Raw genomic sequence first — 22,936 nt, forward strand, 5'->3', positions numbered from 1 at the left:
TGGGGAGTGGGACCGGGGTAAACCGCGGAGTGGGGAGTGGGAACGGAGTGGGGAGTCGGACCGGAGTGGGGAGTGGGACTGGGGTAAACCGCCGAGTGGGGAGTGGGAACAGGGTAAACCGCGGAGTAGGGAGTGGGAACGGGGTAAACCGCCGAGTGGGGAGTGGGAACGGAGTGGGGAGTGGGACCGGAGTGGGGAGTGGGACCGGAGTGGGGAGTGGGAACGGAGTGGGGCGTGGGACCGGGGTAAACTGCGGAGTGGGGAATGGGAACAGGGTAAACCGCGGAGTTGTGAGTGGGACCGAGGTAAACTGAGGAGTGGGGAGTGGGACTGGGATAAATCTTGGAGTGAATAGTGGGAACAGGGTAAACCGCGGAGTGGGGAGTGGGAACAGCGTAAACCGCAGAGTATGGATCCTGCCATCCACTGCTCTACATGCAGTGGGTAGCTGTATCAGCAACACACACAATTTCCGGCTCAGCAACAACTGCAGCAGGGCGTTGGTTAAGTTCCATCCTGTTCACAATTTCCAGCAGTAATTCAAGGAACTGTTGCTTATTTTTCTCTGCTTGACTGCAGGTTGTTTATCATTCTCACGTCTGGTCAGGACATCGGGCTTGAACAGCCGTACTTTCATTTTCAGAGGGATAGCTGAGTGTTCTGGAAGTCTGAGGTGAGTAAGTCCACAATTGTGTTCACACAGGTCTGTGTATTCATCAGTATGTACTGTGTTGGCTTATGTATAATCAACAGGTACAGCCCTGGCCTGTGTATGAGACTAGTCTGTGCTCTATCAGCGAGGGTAGCTGTAACGGTTAGACAATGATCAATGATGTGTTGGCAGGAGTGCCTGTTCCTGTGTTGTACGAAGACTAGAGACAGATTACTCTGGATGGAACCTTGGGGAGGCTGTGCCACACCATTGTAGATGATGTGCTTAGGACCGTAGATCCATCACCGTCGTGGCACAAGTTAACCACAACGTTCCCCTGCTCTCTGCAGTTTCAGTGAGTGAGGGGTGGCTATTATGAAATAAGGGCAATTGTTAGAGTGAACACAAGCAGGACTTTTCCCCGTCAAGTTGGGTGAGACTGGAACTAGGTTTAGAGTGAAAGGTGAAATATTTAAGGAGAATCTGAAATGAATTATGCCGCTCGGAGAGGGTGCGAATGTGGGACGAGTTCCTGGTGGAAGTGGTCGGTGCAGGTTCAATTGTAACACTGGATAGGATAGGATAGGATAGGATAGGGACATTGATGGGAGGGATATTGTCCAGGTGCCGGTACATGGGACTAGACAGAAGATGAAGCCAGCATGGACTAGATGGACTGAAGGGCCTGTTTCTGTGCTGTAGGGCTCTATGACTTTGTACTTTCTTCAGTCAGATTTGAGAGACAGGACCTTACCCACACAAAGCCAAACCGACTGGCCGTGCTTTTCCTGAATCAGGATCATCAGCATAGAATTTGTTGTGCTCATAACTCCTGCCCCTAAGAATCTTTTCCAGTAGTGTCTCTTCCACTGACAGAAGATTCAACACAGCCCTCCCTGATCTCATGTCTTCCCCTTGCTGATGCAAACTGATTGGATACAGAATTGGGTGGTGGTAGTAGATAGTTGGTCTTCAGATTGAGAGGGCATGTGACCAATGGATTCAGGGGACATAATTTCTAAAACTGGAGACTGGTGAAGATGGAATTGGCACACTGGCCTTCAGTTGGACACAGAGTACAGGAGCTGGCTGTACATCACTTTATAGCTGTACAAGACATGAGTGAGACCACATGTAGAGTATTGTGTGCTGTTCTGGTTGTTCAGCTGTAGGGAAGATATCATTAAGCTCGAGAGGATGCAGATTCAGAAGGATTTTGCCGGGACTGAAGGGCTTCAGTTATGAGGGAAACTGGACAGACTGTGACTGTTTTCCCTCGAGGCAGAAGGGTGACTTTACAGAGGTATATAGAATCATAAGGTGCGTGTTCACAGACTTCTCAGGGTAGGGGAGTCTCACACTAGAGGGCACAGCTGTCCCGTGGGGCGTGCCTTATTCTGATTGTCCGGAGTCGCTTCCATCGTGACTGGTGAGTTCAGGAGCTGCTGCTTCTTTTCCCATTGGATAGTTGCCTGCTGTCCAGTTTCAAACATCCTGGGTATATAAAATTACACGTGGAAAGGGCTTACTCTCTTCCTCCTTTGTTTAAGGCAAGGATGTACATGACCATTAGGAAGGTATGCTCTGTAAACTTTCAACAGAGTATGCTTGTTGAATGTGTGTATGTCTGTTGAATATTCTGCTTTGTACTGTCTGTAACCCGGGGAACATGAATATTTGGCTGAATTTTTACTGTTTGTAAATAAATGATCAATAGACCTGTTCAAAGTCAGTGCATTTCCTGTCTCACTTGCCAAACCCCTGAACCTGATTCAACATTACATTTGGCACTGCGAGCAGGGTCTGGCTTTTTGAGCAGAAATGCATTTCTTTAAGAGGTTATTTAAAAGAGAGGACTCTCGGTATGAGAGATGGATAATAGTGCAGGCTTTGGAAGTCTCGCTAACTTGCTGATGGGTTACGGGATACCGGTGGATTGGTCAGACCGGTTAGATGTTGCTGGGGTTGAAATGGGACATCACATGGTTTCTATGCTTAAATGGTTGGGTTTTCCCAGGAGGAGCCTGCAGAATGTTTCCTGCCTGTTTGCAGCAATTGTAAGGTGTCAGTGTAAAATAATAGGGGGGCATCGGCCTGCAGCTTCTTCCTCTCAGGAGGGAGGTGGGGACGAGGCTCAGGAATGTGCAGGAGATGGTGTATTAGAGACAGCAGAGCTCAGATTCTCCACGAAGGAACTAGCAAGTTTAGGGAATAGGTAAAGCAAAAAAGGCTGGTGAGTCTTTGGCTGCGTGGTTATTGAGGTTATGGGATGTGGGGGTACTAGAGAGAGCCTATCTAACAGGGGTAGGGTCCTTAGGGAGCCCTTCATCCCAACACACGACCAATAATGCCCTGGGATCACTGCTTGCTTCCCCCGAGCATCATGCATAGCTATGGGTTCGAGTAATGGCCGCAGTTAAACTTGGGTTTGGCACTCTTACTGAATGGAATTTGAACCCCCAAGCGGACGGAGTGCAGCACAGTAGAGGAGGCTACTAAAGTTCTACACCAGTGAGCTCTTCTCACAGAAATATACCGCGAGAGTGGTAGCTCACCAGAGATTATTGAATTGACTTCTGGACTGGCAGGACTCGTGATTATTTTGGGATTTTCCCAATAAAAGGGGTAGTGCTGTCTTTGATACGATCAGCTGTTGATCATCCTGTAAGTACAGGATTCAATTATTACAAGGTTTAGAGATGTAGGAGAGGGTGCGTGTAGCCAGTTACTGAAGTCGGAAAAGGGGATGTGGAGTGGGGATTCTGCATGCCCAGTACAGAAATGATTGACCGTCGCTTAAAGCTGGGGTTCCGGGGGAGCTGGTAAATGGGGATCCTACGTCCACCCTCTGTGCAACGTGGAGGAAGTTCTGTATGGAAAAGCAGAAAAGGGAGGCTTTTGAGAGGGAAGGGTCATCGTTCAAGTCCTCTGCAAATAAGAATTCATTTTCCTCTGCAAGATTCCTCGTATTGCATTCAGGGTTGCTGCAAAGGATATCCGTTCATCAGCAGTGGGAACCGGAGGGTGGGGTGGTTAGTACATTCAAACCTCATTGTTGTAGGGAGAGGGTCGTTCGACTTGCATCCTGTTCCCTGTAAACAGTGTGAATGATTTGAATGTGGCCTTTAAGGGACTCTGTGAATGTGCTGAGTCCCACCCAGTTTTTCCTTTATCTCTTGTTCTCTGATAAGTGCTGTTTCTCTGTGAAAAATTAACCATCTCTGTTAAGTTTTTGCAGTCCCATAGAAAGTTTTAAAGAAGAGCACAGCCCAGCTTTGTGATCTGTGCTTTCTATTTTGCGTTCTAATCTGTTACTGTGTTTGTTTGGTTAATTGCTTTGTTTTTAAGCCTGTTTATTGTGTCTTGCTTCCCCAGTGGTTTTAGGGTTAACTCATTTTTCAGAGAGGGCATATGAGATTTGAGTTGAAATTTGTGCAACTTTATTCCAGATATGAGATGCCCCCATCTCAAAGGAAATTGATCATTCGGGGAGCAATTCTAGTGGCTGTTTTTGTGTTTTCCAAATATCCAGCGACTGATCAGGACCGAGTGCATCTGTATCTCCCTGCATTGCAGAATGGCAACATGGTGGGAAATCCTGTTGTACATTCCTGTGGATAAGCGCTTGAATTCTCACCCTTGACCAACGGGTCAGATTGATGAATTTGTAAGAAGACTCCTTGCTACGTCACAGAAGGGATGCCACTGATATTGATCCCTTTAACAAGAACAAGACTGGGGGGGGGGAGTGATCTGGCTTCTCGGGCCTTGGCATTCATTTTGGGGGAGCTGGGAGGGGACAGTCTGTTCCCAGAGTATGCCTACTGCCTTAAGGGGCTTAAGCCCCTGTGGAGTGAGTGCTTTAAGGGCTGGTATCTCCCTCGTACCCTTTGGAGAATTGGAATGCCCTGACTTTGTGATTTTGCCACCTGACCGAGTGTTGGTGTGTGGTAGGTTGAGTCAGGGCGGGTACAGGGTGCAAGGTCGATAGCAAGTAGGAGCAGGCGTGGTATCCTGGGACGGCAGTGTCTGTGCCAAAGGGTGTTGTGAAGCTGGGCACTTGTTGGCAGCTGAATGGCACTTACGGATATGCAGTATCCTAGCCTACCCATGGTTCCCACAGGGTGGCACGGTTGAAATGTGGTGCTGTATGAATGCCACCCCAGTGGGTTACTGGGTGAGCACCATGCCCATGCTGGTTGGCAAGAAGGCTGTTACACAGGAAGGAAGGACAGACTGTGCCAGGAAAGGATGCCTTGGATTATCTGTTCACAAGGAAGGTGCCACTTGTATGATTATTGGTTAAGGAGGCTGCACCTACATTCCTGACGGCTGGGGTAACATCTCTCATTCCTCAGGTCATTGCCCTTGCCCTTGCCCTCTTGATTCTCCTTAATCTTGCCTCCCCAGAGCATCTCACAGAAGATCGGAGATTGCAACAGGGTGCAAGCCCTTTAGCACACGATGTTGTGCCAAACCTCGTAGCCCTTTTTAATGTTCTGAATTTCCTTTTCCTTTCTGCTTCCTTGACATCTGTCAAGTCTTTGTCTCATTTCTCTTTCCAGGTGCTTTTTTTTCCTGACTGAACTTACACCATCTCTTGTCATCCAGGGCTGCTGGACCCAGCTCCCCTCACCATTTACACCAACGTACTGGTCATTAACTCTACTCAACTGGCCTTTCATTGACTTCACATCTCAGACGTGGATCCAGCACCAAGGAGTCTCAAACCTAAATCCTCTAATCACAGTCAGAATCAGAATCAGGTTTATTATCACCAGCATGTGAGGTGAAATTTGTTAACTTAGCAACAGCAGTTCAATGCAATATCTAAGATCAAAAGAGAAACAATCAATCAATTACTGTAATTGTGTGTGTTTATATATATATGATTAAAATAGTGCAAAAACATAAATAATATACATTTAAAAAGTGAGGTGGTGTTCATGGGCTCAATGTCCGTTTAGGAATTGAATGGCAGAGGGGAAGAAGCTGTTCCTGAATCGCTGAGTGTGTGCCTTTAGGTAACAATGAGAAGAGGGCATGTCCTGGGTGATGGGGGTCCTTGATAACTGATTCTGAGGCATCGTTCCTCAAAGATGTCTTGGATGCTGTGGAGGCTAGTACCCAAGATGGAGCTGACTAGTTTTATAACTTTCTGTAACTTCTTTCAGTCCTGTGCAGTAGCAATCCCTCCCCCCCATCCTCCATACCAGACGGTGATGCAGCCTGTCAAAATGCTCTCCACGGTACATCTCCAGAAGTTTTCAAGTGTTTAGGTGACAAACTATATCTCCTCAAACTCCTAATGAAATATAGTCGCTATCTTTCCTTCTTTATATCTGCGTCGTCCTCAGAGATCTTGACACCCAGGCACTTGAAGCTGCTCACTCTCTCCACTTCTGATCCCTCTATGAGGATTGGTATGTGTTCCTTCGTCTTACCCTTCCTGAAGTCCACAGTCAGCTCTTTGCTGACGTTGAGTGCCAGGTTGTTGCTGTGACACCACTCCTCTAGTTGGTACACTGGGTGGAGCTCCTGTACACCCTCGCATCTCCATCTGACATTCTACCAACAATGGTTGTATCACCTGCAAATTTATAGGTGGTACGTGAACAGTGCCTAGCCACCTAGTCATGTGTCTATAGAGAGTAGAGCAGTGGGCTAAGCACACTCCCCTGAGGTGTACCAGTGTCGACCGTCAGCAAGGAGGACATGCTGTCACCAATCTGCACAGTTTGTGGGCTACCAGTTAGGAAGTCGAGGATCCAATTGCAGAGGGAGGTGCAGAGGCCCAAGTTCTGTAGCTTATCGATCAGGACTGTGGAAATGATGGTGCTGAAGGCCAAGTTAACGAACAGCATTCTGACGTGCGTGTGCAGAGTCCAGGTGATCTAAGGCTGAAATAGGAGGCCGGAACTGGGAAGATTAAATGGTTTAACACGTGGCTAAGGAGTTGGTGTAGGAGGAAGGGAGAAGATGTTTGCATCATTAAGCTCTCTTCCTGGGAAGGTGGTACCTGTACAGAAGGTACAGATTGGAGCTGATCTGGAGGGGGAACTAATATCCTAGTTGGAAGGTTTGTTAATGCTGCACAGTAGGGTTTTAGACTAGAGTTGCAGGGGGATGGGAACGAGAGTGCCAGAACAGTTTGTGGAGACAATTGTTGATAAGACCTCAGACAAAGTCAGGGATCGACACGTTGAGCATGGTGCGACCAGTGTCCTGAGCTGTGTATATTTCAATGCAAGAAGTATCGTAGGAAAGACAGATGAGCTCTGGGCGTGGATCAACACTTGGAATTCTAATATTTTAACCATTAGTGAGACTTGTTTGCAGGAAGGGCAGGACTGGCAGTTCAATATTCCGGGGTTCCGTTGTTTTAGACACAACAGAGCTGAAGGGATTAAAAGAGAAGGGGTGATGTTACAAGTCAGGGAAAATGTCACAGCAGTGGTCGGTCAGGACTAGAGAACTGGTCTAGTGAGGCTTTGAGTGGAACTGAGAAATAAGGAAGGTCTAACCAATTGATAGGGCTGTATTACACACCACCCAATAGTCTGAGGGATTTAGAGCAACACGTTCGTAGAGAGATCGCAGACTGTTGCAAGAAACATAAGGTGGTTATAGTAGGTGATTTTAACTTTCCACATAATGACTGGGACTCCCATACTGTAAAAGGACTGGATGAGATAGAGTTTGTCAAATGTGTTCAGGAAAGTTTGCTTCATCAGTACGTGGAAGTCCCAATGAGAGAGCGTGTGATAATGGATCTGCTGGTAGGGAATGAGACAGGGCAGGTGGCAGAAGTCTGTGTAGGAGAACACTTTGCATGTAGTGATCACAATGCCATGACTTTCAAAGTAAATATGCAAAAAGATAGATTAGGTCTGCAGGTTGAGATTCTAAATTTGAGTAAGGCCACTTTTGATGGTATCTGAAATGATCTGGCAAGTGTGGATTGGGACAGGCTGTTTCCTGGCAAAGGTGTATTTGATAAGTGGCAGGTCTTCAAATGTGAAATGTTGAGGGTGCAAACCTTGTATGTGCCTGTTGGAATAAAAGGTAAAAACAACGAGTGTGAGGAACCTTTGGTTTTCAAAAGACTTTGAGGCCTGGTTAAAAGATAAAAGGAGGTGTGTCGCAGGTAGGAACAACTGAGGTGCTTATCAAATACAAGAGAACACTTAAGAAATTGAGAGGCTAAGAGAAGGCATGAGGTTGCTCTAGCAGACAAGGTGAAGGATTTCTACAGATATGTTAAGACCATAAGACAGAAGCAGAATTGGCCATTTGGCCCATTGTCTGCTCCCTCATTGCATCATGGCTGATCCAATTTTCCTCTCAACCCCAGTCTCCTGCCTTCACCCCCCCCCCCATATATGTCATGCCCCGACCAATCAAGAATCTATCAACCCCGCCTTAAATATACATAAAGACTTGGCCTCCACAGCTGCCTATGGTTAAGAATTCCACAGATTCACCACTCTCTGACAAAAGAAATTCCTCTACCCCTCCATTCTAAAAAGACTCCCTCCATTCTGAGGTGGCGTCCTCTGGTCTTAGACTCTCTCATCATAGGAAACGTCCTCTGCACATCCGCACTATCAAGCCCTTTCTCCATTCAATAATCGAGGTCATCCCTCAATCTAGTGAATACAGGCCTAGAGCCATCAGACTCTCTTCATATGACAAGCCATTCAATCCTGTTACCATTTTCATGAACCTCCTTTCAACCCTGTCCAGTTTCAGCACGTACTTTCTAAGATAATGGGCCCAAAGCTGCTCACAATACTCCAAGTGAAGGCGCGCCAGGGTTTTATGAAGTCCCCACATTACATCCTTGCTTTTATATCTAGTCATCTTCAATCAATGCCACCATCGCATTTGCCTTCCTCACCACAGATTCAACCTGTAATTTAATCTTTAGGGAATCCCACACAATGACTCCCAAGATTTTTGTATTTTCTCTCCATTTAGGTAATAGTCGACCCTTTCATTTCTTCCACCAAAGTTCATGAACAAACACCTCTTGACACTGTTTTCCATCTGTCCTTCTGAAGCCTCTCTACTTCCTCAAAACTACCTGGCCCTCCACCTATCTTCATATCATCTGCAACCTTTGCAACAAAGCCATCAATTCCATCATCCAAATCATTGATTTATAACACAAAAAGAATCGGTCCCAACACAGAATTGAATTGACTTTATTATTTACATCCTTCATATATTAAATGTCATGGCTAAATGTGCAATGTGCAATTTATAGTAATTTGTAATAAATAGTATGTATAATAGTCTATATAACAGAGAAATACAATTGTGTCAGTGTGAGTTAATCAGTCTGATGGCCTGGTGAAAGAAGCTGTCCTGGAGCCTGTTGGTCCTGGCTTTTATGCTGCGGTACCGTTTCCCGGATGGCAGCAAATGGAACAGTTTGTGGTTGGGGTGTATCCAGGAAGTTGTCTTAAATCAATGTGTAGACAGTCCAATGAGAGGAGGGGCTGTACTGGACCTGCTGTTGGGTATTGAGCCTGGTTGTAAAAGGGGGTGGGGGGGGAAGTTACAGGACTTATCGGGGACAATATCACAGCTGCACTCAGGGGAGACACAAGGAAGGGGTCAGACACTGAGTCCAGTTGGGTGGAACTCAGGAATGGGAAGGATGCAATCTCACCGATGGGACTGCACTACGTAACTGCAGTGAGGAGCAGCCATATGTCGGATGAAGGAAATGTGTAAAAAATAATAGGGCTGTTGTTATGGGGGATTTCATCTTCCCTAATATAAACTGGGACCTTCATGGTATAAGGGGTTTAGATGGGGCTGAATTTGTCAAATGTGTCCAGGGAGGTTTCTTAAATCAATATGTGGACTGTCCAATGAGAGGAGGGGCTGTACTGGACTTGATGTTGGGGAATGAGCCTGACCTTCTAATGTGAGGGAACAATAACCACAACTCCTGAACTTTCAGGATAGCTACAGATAAGGATAGGTGTGGTCCTTGCGGGGGAGTTTTAAATTGGAGTAGGGCAAACTACGAGGGCGTTAGGCAGGAACTGAGAAGCATTAATTGGGAAGAGCTTGTCTCTGGCAAGTTCAGGAAGGACAGGGATGGAAAGATAAGAGAACCTTGCACGTCTGGAGAGATGATGAATTTAGTCAAGAAGGACAAGGAAAACTCTGTAAAGTTCTGGAAGTTCAGATTAAATGGAGCACATGAGGAGTTTAGAGAAGCCAGAACAGAACTAAAGAAGGGAATTAGGAAAGCCAGGAGCGGCCAAGAAAAGTCCTCGGCAAGTCGGATTAGAATCCCAAGAGATTCTAATCAAGAACAAGAGAATAACAAGGGAGAGGGTGGGACTACTCACGGATAAAAGGGCTGGGCGACATTTACTTGGATTCAGAGAATGTGAGTGAGGTACTTAATGAGAACCTTGTTTCAGTATTTACCAGGGAAAAGGATATGGAGGACCAGGAGATCAGTGCTGATGGTATAAATACATTTAGAGGTCAAGGAGGAGGAAGTGTTGAGCCTTCTATGGATTATTAGGGAGAATAAGCCCCCAGGGCCTGATGGGATTTACCCCAAGTTATTGAAGCGGGCAAGAGACAAGATTGCTGGGCCCTTGGTCAGTATCTTGGTGTCCTCTCTAGCCATAGTCGAGGTCCCAGAAGAGTGGTGAGTGGTTAAAGTTGTACCTCTATTTTAGAACGGGACAAGGAAAAATCCTGAGAATCGTAGACCTGTGAGTTTCATGTCAGTTGTAAGGAAATGGCTGAAGAAACATCTTAGGGAGAGAATATATGAGCATTTGGAAACCCATGGCTTAATTAGAGAGAGACGGCATGGCTTTGTGCAGGGCAGGTTGTGCCATACCAACTTTATTTGAGGTTTTGACAAGAGGTGACGAGAGCGCGAGGAGGGTAGGGCAGTGGATGTAGCCGACATGTATTTTAAAAAGGCGTTTGACATGGGAGTCGAATCCAGAATGCATGGGGTTCTCAGAGAATTGGCCACTCGGATTCAGAACTGGCTTGCACATAAGAGGACGGAGGGCAGTGGTTGAAAGGACTTGCAGTATTATGGGAGAGATACCAACCGGCTGGGAAACGATCCCCGGTGAATTACAGGAGAGATACCAACCGGCTGGGAAATGATCCCCGGTGAATTACGGGAGAGATACAAACCGGCTGGGAAATGATCCCCGGTGAATTACGGGAGAGATACCAACCGGCTGGGAAATGATCCCCGGTGAATTACGGGAGAGATACCAACCGGCTGGGAAATGATCCCCGGTGAATTACGGGAGAGATACCAACCGGCTGGGAAATGATCCCCGGTGAATTACGGGAGAGATACCAACCGGCTGGGAAACGATCCCTGGTGAATTACGGGAGAGATACCAACCGGCTGGGAAATGATCCCCGGTGAATTACGGGAGAGATACCAACCGGCTGGGAAACGATCCCTGGTGAATTACGGGAGAGATACCAACAGGCTGGGAAATGATCCCCGGTGAATTACGGGAGAGATACAAACCGGCTGGGAAACGATCCCCGGTGAATTACGGGAGAGATACAAACCGGCTGGGAAACGATCCCCGGTGAATTACGGCAGAGTTACCAACCGGCTGGGAAATGATCCCCAGTGAATTACGGGAGAGATACCAACCGGCTGGGAAATGATCCCCAGTGAATTACGGGAGAGATACCAACCGGCTGGGAAATGATCCCCGGTGAATTACGGGAGAGATACCAACCGGCTGGGAAATTATCCCCGGTGAATTACGGGAGAGATACCAACCGGCTGGGAAATGATCCCCGGTGAATTACGGGAGAGATACCAACCGGCTGGGAAATGATCCCCGGTGAATTACGGGAGAGATACCAACCGGCTGGGAAACGATCCCCGGTGAATTACAGGAGAGATACCAACCGGCTGGGAAATGATCCCCGGTGAATTACGGGAGAGATACCAACCGGCTGGGAAACGATCCCCGGTGAATTACCGGAGAGATACCAACCGGCTGGGAAACGATCCCCGGTGAATTACGGGAGAGATACCAACCGGCTGGGAAACGATCCCCGGTGAATTACGGGAGAGATACCAACCGGCTGGGAAATGATCCCCGGTGAATTACGGGAGAGATAGCAACCGGCTGGGAAACGATCCCTGGTGAATTACGGGAGAGATACCAACCGGCTGGGAAATGATCCTCGGTGAATTACGGGAGAGATACCAACCGGCTGGGAAATGATCCCTGGTGAATTACGGGAGAGATACCAACCGGCTGGGAATTTATCCCCGGTGAATTGCGGGAGAGATACCAACCGGCTGGGAAATGATCCCTGGTGAATTACGGGAGAGATACCAACCGGCTGGGAAATGATCCCCGGTGCATTACGGGAGAGATACCAACCGGCTGGGAAACGATCCCCGGTGAATTACGGGAGAGATACCAACCGGCTGGGAAATGATCCCCAGTGAATTACAGGAGAGATACGAACCAGCTGGGAAACGATCCCCGGTGAATTACGGGAGAGATACCAACCGGCTGGGAAATGATCCCCAGTGAATTACAGGAGAGATACCAACCGGCTGGGAAATGATCCCCGGTGAATTACGGGAGAGATACGAACCGGCTGGGAAACGATCCCCGGTGAATTACGGGAGAGATACAAACCAGCTGGGAAATGATCCCCGGTGAATTACAGGAGAGATACCAACCGGCTGGGAAATGATCCCCGGTGAATTACGGGAGAGATACCAATCGGCTGGGAAATGATCCCCGGTGAATTACGGGAGAGATACCAACCGGCTGGGAAATGATCCCCAGTGAATTACCGGAGAGATACCAACCGGCTGGGAAATGATCCCCGGTGAATTACTGCAGAGATACCAACCGGCTGGGAAATGATCCCCGGTGAATTACAGGAGAGATACCAACCGGCTGAAAAACGATCCCCGGTGAATTACGAGAGAGATACCAACCGGCTGGGAAATGATCCCCGGTGAATTACGGGAGAGATACCAACCGGCTGGGAAACGATCCCCGGTGAATTACCGGAGAGATACCAACCGGCTGGGAAACGATCCCCGGTGAATTACGGGAGAGATACCAACCGGCTGGGAAACGATCCCCGGTGAATTACGGGAGAGATACCAACCGGCTGGGAAATGATCCCCGGTGAATTACGGGAGAGATAGCAACCGGCTGGGAAACGATCCCTGGTGAATTACGGGAGAGATACCAACCGGCTGGGAAATGATCCTCGGTGAATTACGGGAGAGATACCAACCGGCTGGGAAATGATCCCTGGTGAATTACGGGAGAGATACCAACCGGCTGGGAAATTATCCCCGGTGAATTGCGGGAGAGATACCAACCGGCTGGGAAATGATCCCTGGGGAATTACGGGAGAGATACCAACCGGCTGGGAAATGATCCCCGGTGCATTACGGGAGAGATACCAACCGGCTGGGAAACGATCCCCGGTGAATTACGGGAGAGATACCAACCGGCTGGGAAATGATCCCCAGTGAATTACAGGAGAGATACGAACCAGCTGGGAAACGATCCCCGGTGAATTACGGGAGAGATACCAACCGGCTGGGAAATGATCCCCAGTGAATTACAGGAGAGATACCAACCGGCTGGGAAATGATCCCCGGTGAATTACGGGAGAGATACGAACCGGCTGGGAAACGATCCCCGGTGAATTACGGGAGAGATACCAACCAGCTGGGAAATGATCCCCGGTGAATTACAGGAGAGATACCAACCGGCTGGGAAATGATCCCCGGTGAATTACGGGAGAGATACCAACCGGCTGGGAAATGATCCCCGGTGAATTACGGGAGAGATACCAACCGGCTGGGAAATGGTCCCCAGTGAATTACCGGAGAGATACCAACCGGCTGGGAAATGATCCCCGGTGAATTACTGGAGAGATACCAACCGGCTGGGAAATGATCCCCGGTGAATTACAGGAGAGATACCAACCGGCTGAGAAACGATCCCCGGTGAATCACCGGAGAGATACCAACCGGCTGGGAAATGATCCCCGGTGAATTACAGGAGAGATACCAACCGGCTGGGAAATGATCCCCGGTGAATTACAGGAGAGATACCAACCGGCTGAGAAACGATCCCCGGTGAATTACCGGAGAGAGACCAACCGGCTGGGAAATGATCCCCGGTGAATTACAGGAGAGATACCAACCGGCTGGGAAACGATCCCCAGTGAATTACGGGAGAGATACCAACCGGCTGGGAAACGATCCCGGGTGAATTACGGGAGAGATACCAACCGGCTGGGAAATGATCCCCGGTGAATTACGGGAGAGATACCAACCGGCTGGGAAACGATCCCCGGTGAATTACCGGAGAGATACCAACCGGCTGGGAAACGATCCCCGGTGAATTACGGGAGAGATACCAACCGGCTGGGAAACGATCCCCGGTGAATTACGGGAGAGATACCAACCGGCTGGGAAATGATCCCCGGTGAATTACGGGAGAGATAGCAACCGGCTGGGAAACGATCCCTGGTGAATTACGGGAGAGATACCAACCGGCTGGGAAATGATCCCCGGTGAATTACGGGAGAGATACCAACCGGCTGGGAAATGATCCCTGGTGAATTACGGGAGAGATACCAACCGGCTGGGAAATTATCCCCGGTGAATTGCGGGAGAGATACCAACCGGCTGGGAAATGATCCCTGGTGAATTACGGGAGAGATACCAACCGGCTGGGAAATGATCCCCGGTGCATTACGGGAGAGATACCAACCGGCTGGGAAACGATCCCCGGTGAATTACGGGAGAGATACCAACCGGCTGGGAAATGATCCCCAGTGAATTACAGGAGAGATACGAACCAGCTGGGAAACGATCCCCGGTGAATTACGGGAGAGATACCAACCGGCTGGGAAATGATCCCCAGTGAATTACAGGAGAGATACCAACCGGCTGGGAAATGATCCCCGGTGAATTACGGGAGAGATACGAACCGGCTGGGAAACGATCCCCGGTGAATTACGGGAGAGATACCAACCAGCTGGGAAATGAACCCCGGTGAATTACAGGAGAGATACCAACCGGCTGGGAAATGATCCCCGGTGAATTACGGGAGAGATACCAACCAGCTGGGAAATGATCCCCGGTGAATTACGGGAGAGATACCAACCGGCTGGGAAATGATCCCCGGTGAATTACAGGAGAGATACCAACCGGCTGGGAAACGATCCCCAGTGAATTACAGGAGAGATACCAACCGGCTGGGAAATGATCCACGGTGAATTACGGGAGAGATACCAACCGGCTGGGAAATGATCCCCGGTGAATTACGGGAGAGATACCAACCGGCTGGGAAATGATCCCCGGTGAATTACGGGAGAGATACCAACCGGCTGGGAAATGATCCCCGGTGAATTACGGGAGAGATACCAACCGGCTGGGAAATGATCCCTGGTGAATTACGGGAGAGATACCAACCGGCTGGGAAATGATTCCCGGTGAATTACGGGAGAGATACCAACCGGCTGGGAAACGATCCCTGGTGAATTACGGGAGAGATACCAACCGGCTGGGAAATGACCCCCGGTGAATTACAGGAGAGATACCAACAGGCTGGGAAATGATCCCCGGTGAATTACGGGAGAGATACCAACCGGCTGGGAAATGATCCCTGGTGAATTACGGGAGAGATACCAACCGGCTGGGAAATGATCCCCGGTGAATTACGGGAGAGATAGCAACCGGCTGGGAAACGATCCCTGGTGAATTACTGGAGAGATACCAACCGGCTGGGAAATGATCCCCGGTGAATTACAGGAGAGATACCAACCGGCTGGGAAATGATCCCCAGTGAATTACGGGAGAGATACCAACCAGCTGGGAAACGATCCCTGGTGAATTACAGGAGAGGTACCAACCGGCTGGGAAATGATCCCCGGTGAATTACGGGAGAGATACCAACCGGCTGGGAAATGATCCCCGGTGAATTACGGGAGAGATACGAACCGGCTGGGAAATGATCCCCGGTGAATTACGGGAGAGATACCAACCAGCTGGGAAATGATCCCCGGTGAATTACAGGAGAGATACCAACCGGCTGGGAAATGATCCCCGGTGAATTACGGGAGAGATAGCAACCGGCTGGGAAACGATCCCTGGTGAATTACTGGAGAGATACCAACCGGCTGGGAAATGATCCCCGGTGAATTACAGGAGAGATACCAACCGGCTGGGAAATGATCCCCAGTGAATTACGGGAGAGATACCAACCAGCTGGGAAACGATCCCTGGTGAATTACAGGAGAGGTACCAACCGGCTGGGAAATGATCCCCAGTGAATTACAGGAGAGATACCAACCGGCTGGGAAATGATCCCCGGTGAATTACGGGAGAGATACGAACCGGCTGGGAAACGATCCCCGGTGAATTACGGGAGAGATACCAACCAGCTGGGAAATGATCCCCGGTGAATTACAGGAGAGATACCAACCGGCTGGGAAATGATCCCCGGTGAATTACGGGAGAGATACCAACCAGCTGGGAAATGATCCCCGGTGAATTACGGGAGAGATGCAACCGGCTGGGAAATGATCCCCGGTGAATTACTGGAGAGATACCAACCGGCTGGGAAATGATCCCCGGTGAATTACAGGAGAGATACCAACCGGCTGAGAAACGATCCCCGGTGAATTACAGGAGAGATACCAACCGGCTGGGAAATGATCCCCGGTGAATTACAGGAGAGATAACAACCGGCTGGGAAACGATCCCCAGTGAATTACAGGAGAGATACCAAGCGGCTGGGAAATGATCCACGGTGAATTACGGGAGAGATACCAACCGGCTGGGAAATGATCCCCGGTGAATTACGGGAGAGATACGAACCGGCTGGGAAACGATCCCCGGTGAATTACGGGAGAGATACCAACCAGCTGGGAAATGATCCCCGGTGAATTACAGGAGAGATACCAACCGGCTGGGAAATGATCCCCGGTGAATTACGGGAGAGATAGCAACCGGCTGGGAAACGATCCCTGGTGAATTACTGGAGAGATACCAACCGGCTGGGAAATGATCCCCGGTGAATTACAGGAGAGATACCAACCGGCTGGGAAATGATCCCCAGTGAATTACGGGAGAGATACCAACCAGCTGGGAAACGATCCCTGGTGAATTACAGGAGAGGTACCAACCGGCTGGGAAATGATCCCCAGTGAATTACAGGAGAGATACCAACCGGCTGGGAAATGATCCCCGGTGAATTACGGGAGAGATACGAACCGGCTGGGAAACGATCCCCGGTGAATTACGGGAGAGATACCAACCAGCTGGGAAATGATCCCCGGTGAATTACAGGAGAGATACCAACCGGCTGGGAAATGATCCCCGGTGAATTACGGGAGAGATACCAACCAGCTGGGAAATGATCCCCGGTGAATTACGGGAGAGATGCAACCGGCTGGGAAATGATCCCCGGTGAATTACTGGAGAGATACCAACCGGCTGGGAAATGATCCCCGGTGAATTACAGGAGAGATACCAACCGGCTGAGAAACGATCCCCGGTGAATTACCGGAGAGATACCAACCGGCTGGGAAATGATCCCCGGTGAATTACAGGAGAGATAACAACCGGCTGGGAAACGATCCCCAGTGAATTACAGGAGAGATACCAAGCGGCTGGGAAATGATCCACGGTGAATTACGGGAGAGATACCAACCGGCTGGGAAATGATCCCCGGTGAATTACGGGAGAGATACCAACCGGCTGGGAAATGATCCCCGGTGAATTACGGGAGAGATACCAACCGGCTGGGAAATGATCCCCGGTGAATTACGGGAGAGATACCAACCGGCTGGGAAATGATCCCTGGTGAATTACGGGAGAGATACCAACCGGCTGGGAAATGATCCCTGGTGAATTACGGGAGAGATACCAACCGGCTGGGAAACTATCCCCGGTGAATTACGGGAGAGATACCAACCGGCTGGGAAATGATCCCCGGTGAATTACAGGAGAGATACCAACAGGCTGGGAAATGATCCCCGGTGAATTACGGGAGCTATACCAACCGGCTGGGAAACGATCCCTGGTGAATTACTGGAGAGATACCAACCGGCTGGGAAATGATCCCCGGTGAATTACAGGAGAGATACCAACCGGCTGGGAAATGATCCCCAGTGAATTACGGGAGAGATACCAACCAGCTGGGAAACGATCCCTGGTGAATTACAGGAGAGGTGCCAACCGGCTGGGAAATGATCCCCGGTGAATTACGGGAGAGATACCAACCGGCTGGGAAATGATCCCCAGTGAATTACGGGAGAGATACAAACCGGCTGGGAAATGATCCCCGGTGAATTACGGGAGAGATACCAACTGGCTGGGAAATGATTCCTGGTGAATTACTGGAGAGATACCAACCGGCTGGGAAATGATCCCCGGTGAATTACGGGAGAGATACCAACCGGCTGGGAAATGATCCCCGGTGAATTACTGGAGAGATACCAACCGGCTGGGAAATGATCCCTGGTGAATTACGGGAGAGATACCAACCGGCTGGGAAATGATCCCAGGTGAATTACGGGAGAGATACCAACCGGCTGGGAAATGATCCCCGGTGAAATACGGGAGAGATAGCAACCGGCTGGGAGACGATCCCTGGTGAATTACGGGAGAGATACCAACCGGCTGGGAAATGATCCCCAGTGAATTACGGGAGAGATACCAACTGGCTGGGAAAAGATCCCCGGTGAATTACGGGAGAGATACCAACCGGCTGGGAAACGATCCCCGGTGAATTACGGGAGAGATAGCAACTGGCTGGGAAATGATCCCTGGTGAATTACTGGAGAGATACCAACCGGCTGGGAAATGATCCCCGGTGAATTACGGGAGAGATAGCAACCGGCTGGGAAACGATCCCTGGTGAATTACTGGAGAGATACCAACCGGCTGGGAAATGATCCCCGGTGAATTACGGGAGAGATACCAACCGGCTGGGAAATGATCCCTGGTGAATTACTGTAGAGATACCAACCGGCTGGGAAATGATCCCCGGTGAATTACGGGAGAGATAGCAACCGGCTGGGAAACGATCCCTGGTGAATTACTGGAGAGATACCAACCGGCTGGGAAATGATCCCCGGTGAATTACGGGAGAGATACCAACCGGCTGGGAAATGATCCCTGGTGAATTACTGGAGAGATACCAACCGGCTGGGAAATGATCCCCGGTGAATTACGGGAGAGATACAAACCGGCTGGGAAATGATCCCCGGTGCATTACGGGAGAGATACAAACCGGCTGGGAAATGATCCCCGGTGAATTACGGGAGAGATACCAACCGGCTGGGAAATGATCCCCGGTGAATTATGGGAGAGATACAAACCGTCTGGGAAATGATCCCTGGTGAATTACGGGAGAGATACCAACCGGCAGGGAAACGATCCCCGGTGAATTACAGGAGGGATACCAACCGGCTGGGAAATGATCCCCGGTGAATTACTGGAGAGATACCAACCGGCTGGGAAATGATCCCCGGTGAATTACGGGAGAGATACCAACCGGCTGGGAAATGATCCCTGGTGAATTACTGGAGAGATACCAACCGGCTGGGAAATGATCCCCGGTGAATTACGGGAGAGATACAAACCGGCTGGGAAATGATCCCCGGTGCATTACAGGAGAGATACAAACCGGCTGGGAAATGATCCCCGGTGAATTACGGGAGAGATACCAACCGGCTGGGAAATGATCCCCGGTGAATTACGGGAGAGATACCAACCGGCTGGGAAATGATCCCCGGTGAATTACGGGAGAGATACCAAACGGCTGGGAAATGATCCCTGGTGAATTACGGGAGAGATACCAACCGGCTGGGAAATGATCCCCGGTGAATTACGGGAGAGATACCAACCGGCTGGGAAACTATCCCCGGTGAATTACGGGAGAGATACCAACCGGCTGGGAAATGATCCCCGGTGAATTACAGGAGAGATACCAACAGGCTGGGAAATGATCCCCGGTGAATTACGGGAGAGATACCAAACCGGCTGGGAAATGATCCCTGGTGAATTACGGGAGAGATACCAACCGGCTGGGAAATGATCCCCGGTGAATTACGGGAGAGATACCAACTGGCTGGGAAACGATCCCCGGTGAATTACGGGAGAGATACAAACCGGCTGGGAAATGATCCCCGGTGAATTACGGGAGAGATACCAACCGGCTGGGAAATGATCCCCGGTGAATTACGGGAGAGATAGCAACCGGCTGGGAAACGATCCCTGGTGAATTACTGGAGAGATACCAACCGGCTGGGAAATGATCCCCGGTGAATTATAGGAGAGATACCAACCGGCTGGGAAATGATCCCCAGTGAATTACGGGAGAGATACCAACCAGCTGGGAAACGATCCCTGGTGAATTACAGGAGAGGTACCAACCGGCTGGGAAATGATCCCCGGTGAATTACGGGAGAGATACCAACCGGCTGGGAAATGATCCCCAGTGAATTACGGGAGAGATACAAACCGGCTGGGAAATGATCCCCGGTGAATTACGGGAGAGATACCAACTGGCTGGGAAATGATCCCTGGTGAATTACTGGAGAGATACCAACCGGCTGGGAAAAGATCCCCGGTGAATTACGGGAGAGATACCAACCGGCTGGGAAATGATCCCCGGTGAATTACTGGAGAGATACCAACCGGCTGGGAAATGATCCCTGGTGAATTACGGGAGAGATACCAACCGGCTGGGAAATGATCCCAGGTGAATTACGGGAGAGATACCAACCGGCTGGGAAATGATCCCTGGTGAATTACGGGAGAGATACCAACCGGCTGGGAAATTATCCCCGGTGAATTGCCGGAGAGATACCAACCGGCTGGGAAATGATCCCCAGTGAATTACAGGAGAGATACGAAGCAGCTGGGAAACGATCCCCGGTGAATTACGGGAGAGATACCAACCGGCTGGGAAATGATCCCCAGTGAATTACAGGAGAGATACCAACCGGCTGGGAAATGATCCCCGGTGAATTACGGGACAGATACGAACTGGCTGGGAAACGATCCCCGGTGAAATACGGGAGAGATACCAACCAGCTGGGAAATGATCCCCGGTGAATTACAGGAGAGATACCAACCGGCTGGGAAATGATCCCCGGTGAATTACGGGAGAGATACCAACCGGCTGGGAAATGATCCCCGGTGAATTACGGGAGAGATACCAACCGGCTGGGAAATGATCCCCAGTGAATTACCGGAGAGATACCAACCGGTTGGGAAATGATCCCCGGTGAATTACTGGAGAGATACCAACCGGCTGGGAAATGATCCCCGGTGAATTACAGGAGAGATACCAACCGGCTGAGAAACGATCCCCGGTGAATTACCGGAGAGATACCAACCGGCTGGGAAATGATCCCCGGTGAATTACAGGAGAGATACCAACCGGCTGGGAAATGATCCCCTGTGAATTACAGGAGAGATACCAACCGGCTGAGAAACGATCCCCTGTGAATTACCGGAGAGATACCAACCGGCTGGGAAATGATCCCCGGTGAATTACAGGAGAGATACCAACCGGCTGGGAAACGATCCCCAGTGAATTACCGGAGAGATACCAACCGGTTGGGAAATGATCCCCGGTGAATTACTGGAGAGATAGCAACCGGCTGGGAAACGATCCCTGGTGAATTACGGGAGAGATACCAACCGGCTGGGAAATGATCCTCGGTGAATTACGGGAGAGATACCAACCGGCTGGGAAATGATCCCTGGTGAATTACGGGAGAGATACCAACCGGCTGGGAAATTATCCCCGGTGAATTGCGGGAGAGATACCAACCGGCTGGGAAATGATCCCTGGTGAATTACGGGAGAGATACCAACCGGCTGGGAAATGATCCCCGGTGCATTACGGGAGAGATACCAACCGGCTGGGAAACGATCCCCGGTGAATTACGGGAGAGATACGAACCAGCTGGGAAACGATCCCCGGTGAATTACGGGAGAGATACCAACCGGCTGGGAAATGATCCCCAGTGAATTACAGGAGAGATACCAACCGGCTGGGAAATGATCCCCGGTGAATTACGAGAGAGATACGAACCGGCTGGGAAACGATCCCCGGTGAATTACGGGAGAGATACCAACCAGCTGGGAAATGATCCCCGGTGAATTACAGGAGAGATACCAACCGGCTGGGAAATGATCCCCGGTGAATTACGGGAGAGATACCAACCGGCTGGGAAATGATCCCCGGTGAATTACGGGAGAGATACCAACCGGCTGGGAAATGATCCCCGGTGAATTACTGGAGAGATACCAACCGGCTTGGAAATGATCCCCGGTGAATTACAGGAGAGATACCAACCGGCTGAGAAACGATCCCCGGTGAATTACCGGAGAGATACCAACCGGCTGGGAAATGATCCCCGGTGAATTACAGGATAGATACCAACCGGCTGGGAAACGATCCCCAGTGAATTACAGGAGAGATACCAACCGGCTGGGAAATGATCCCCGGTGAATTACGGGAGAGATACCAATCGGCTGGGAAATGATCCCCGGTGAATTACGGGAGAGATACCAACCGGCTGGGAAATGATCCCTGGTGAATTACGGGAGAGATACCAACCGGCTGGGAAATGATCCCCGGTGAATTACGGGAGAGATACCAACAGGCTGGGAAATGATCCCTGGTGAATTACGGGAGAGATACCAACCGGCTGGGAAATGATCCCTGGTGAATTACGGGAGAGATACCAACCGGCTGGGAAACTATCCCCGGTGAATTACGGGAGAGATACCAACCGGCTGGGAAATGATCCTCGGTGAATTACAGGAGAGATACCAACCGGCTGGGAAACGATCCCCAGTGAATTACAGGAGAGATACCAACCGGCTAGGAAATGATCCATGGTGAATTACGAGAGAGATACCAACCGGCTGGGAAATGATCCCCGGTGAATTACGGGAGAGATACCAACCGGCTGGGAAATGATCCCCGGTGAATTACGGGAGAGATACCAACCGGCTGGGAAATGATCCCCGGTGAATTACGGGAGACATACCAACCGGCTGGGAAATGATCCCTGGTGAATTACGGGAGAGATACCAACCGGCTGGGAAATGATCCCCGGTGAATTACGGGAGAGATACCAACCGGCTGGGAAATGATCCCCGGTGAATTACGGGAGAGATACCAACCGGCTGGGAAATGATCCCCGGTGAATTACGGGAGAGAT

At 50.1% G+C, this 22,936-nt stretch overlaps 1 protein-coding gene across 1 annotated transcript in view; it reads left to right on the forward strand.

Moving 5' to 3' along the window:
* The first annotated feature begins 546 nt into the window (after nt 1-546).
* LOC140732860 (glutathione hydrolase 1 proenzyme-like) overlaps nt 547-22,936 on the forward strand; it is a 1,003,644-nt gene continuing 981,254 nt past the window's right edge. The window contains exon 1 of the mRNA XM_073055492.1: nt 547-673. The gene's annotated coding sequence lies outside the window, so the exon portion shown is untranslated. The remainder of the gene's footprint in view (nt 674-22,936) is intronic.

Source organism: Hemitrygon akajei, chromosome 9 (genome assembly GCF_048418815.1).
Source record: "Hemitrygon akajei chromosome 9, sHemAka1.3, whole genome shotgun sequence".
Classification (NCBI taxonomy): Eukaryota; Metazoa; Chordata; class Chondrichthyes; order Myliobatiformes; family Dasyatidae; genus Hemitrygon; species Hemitrygon akajei.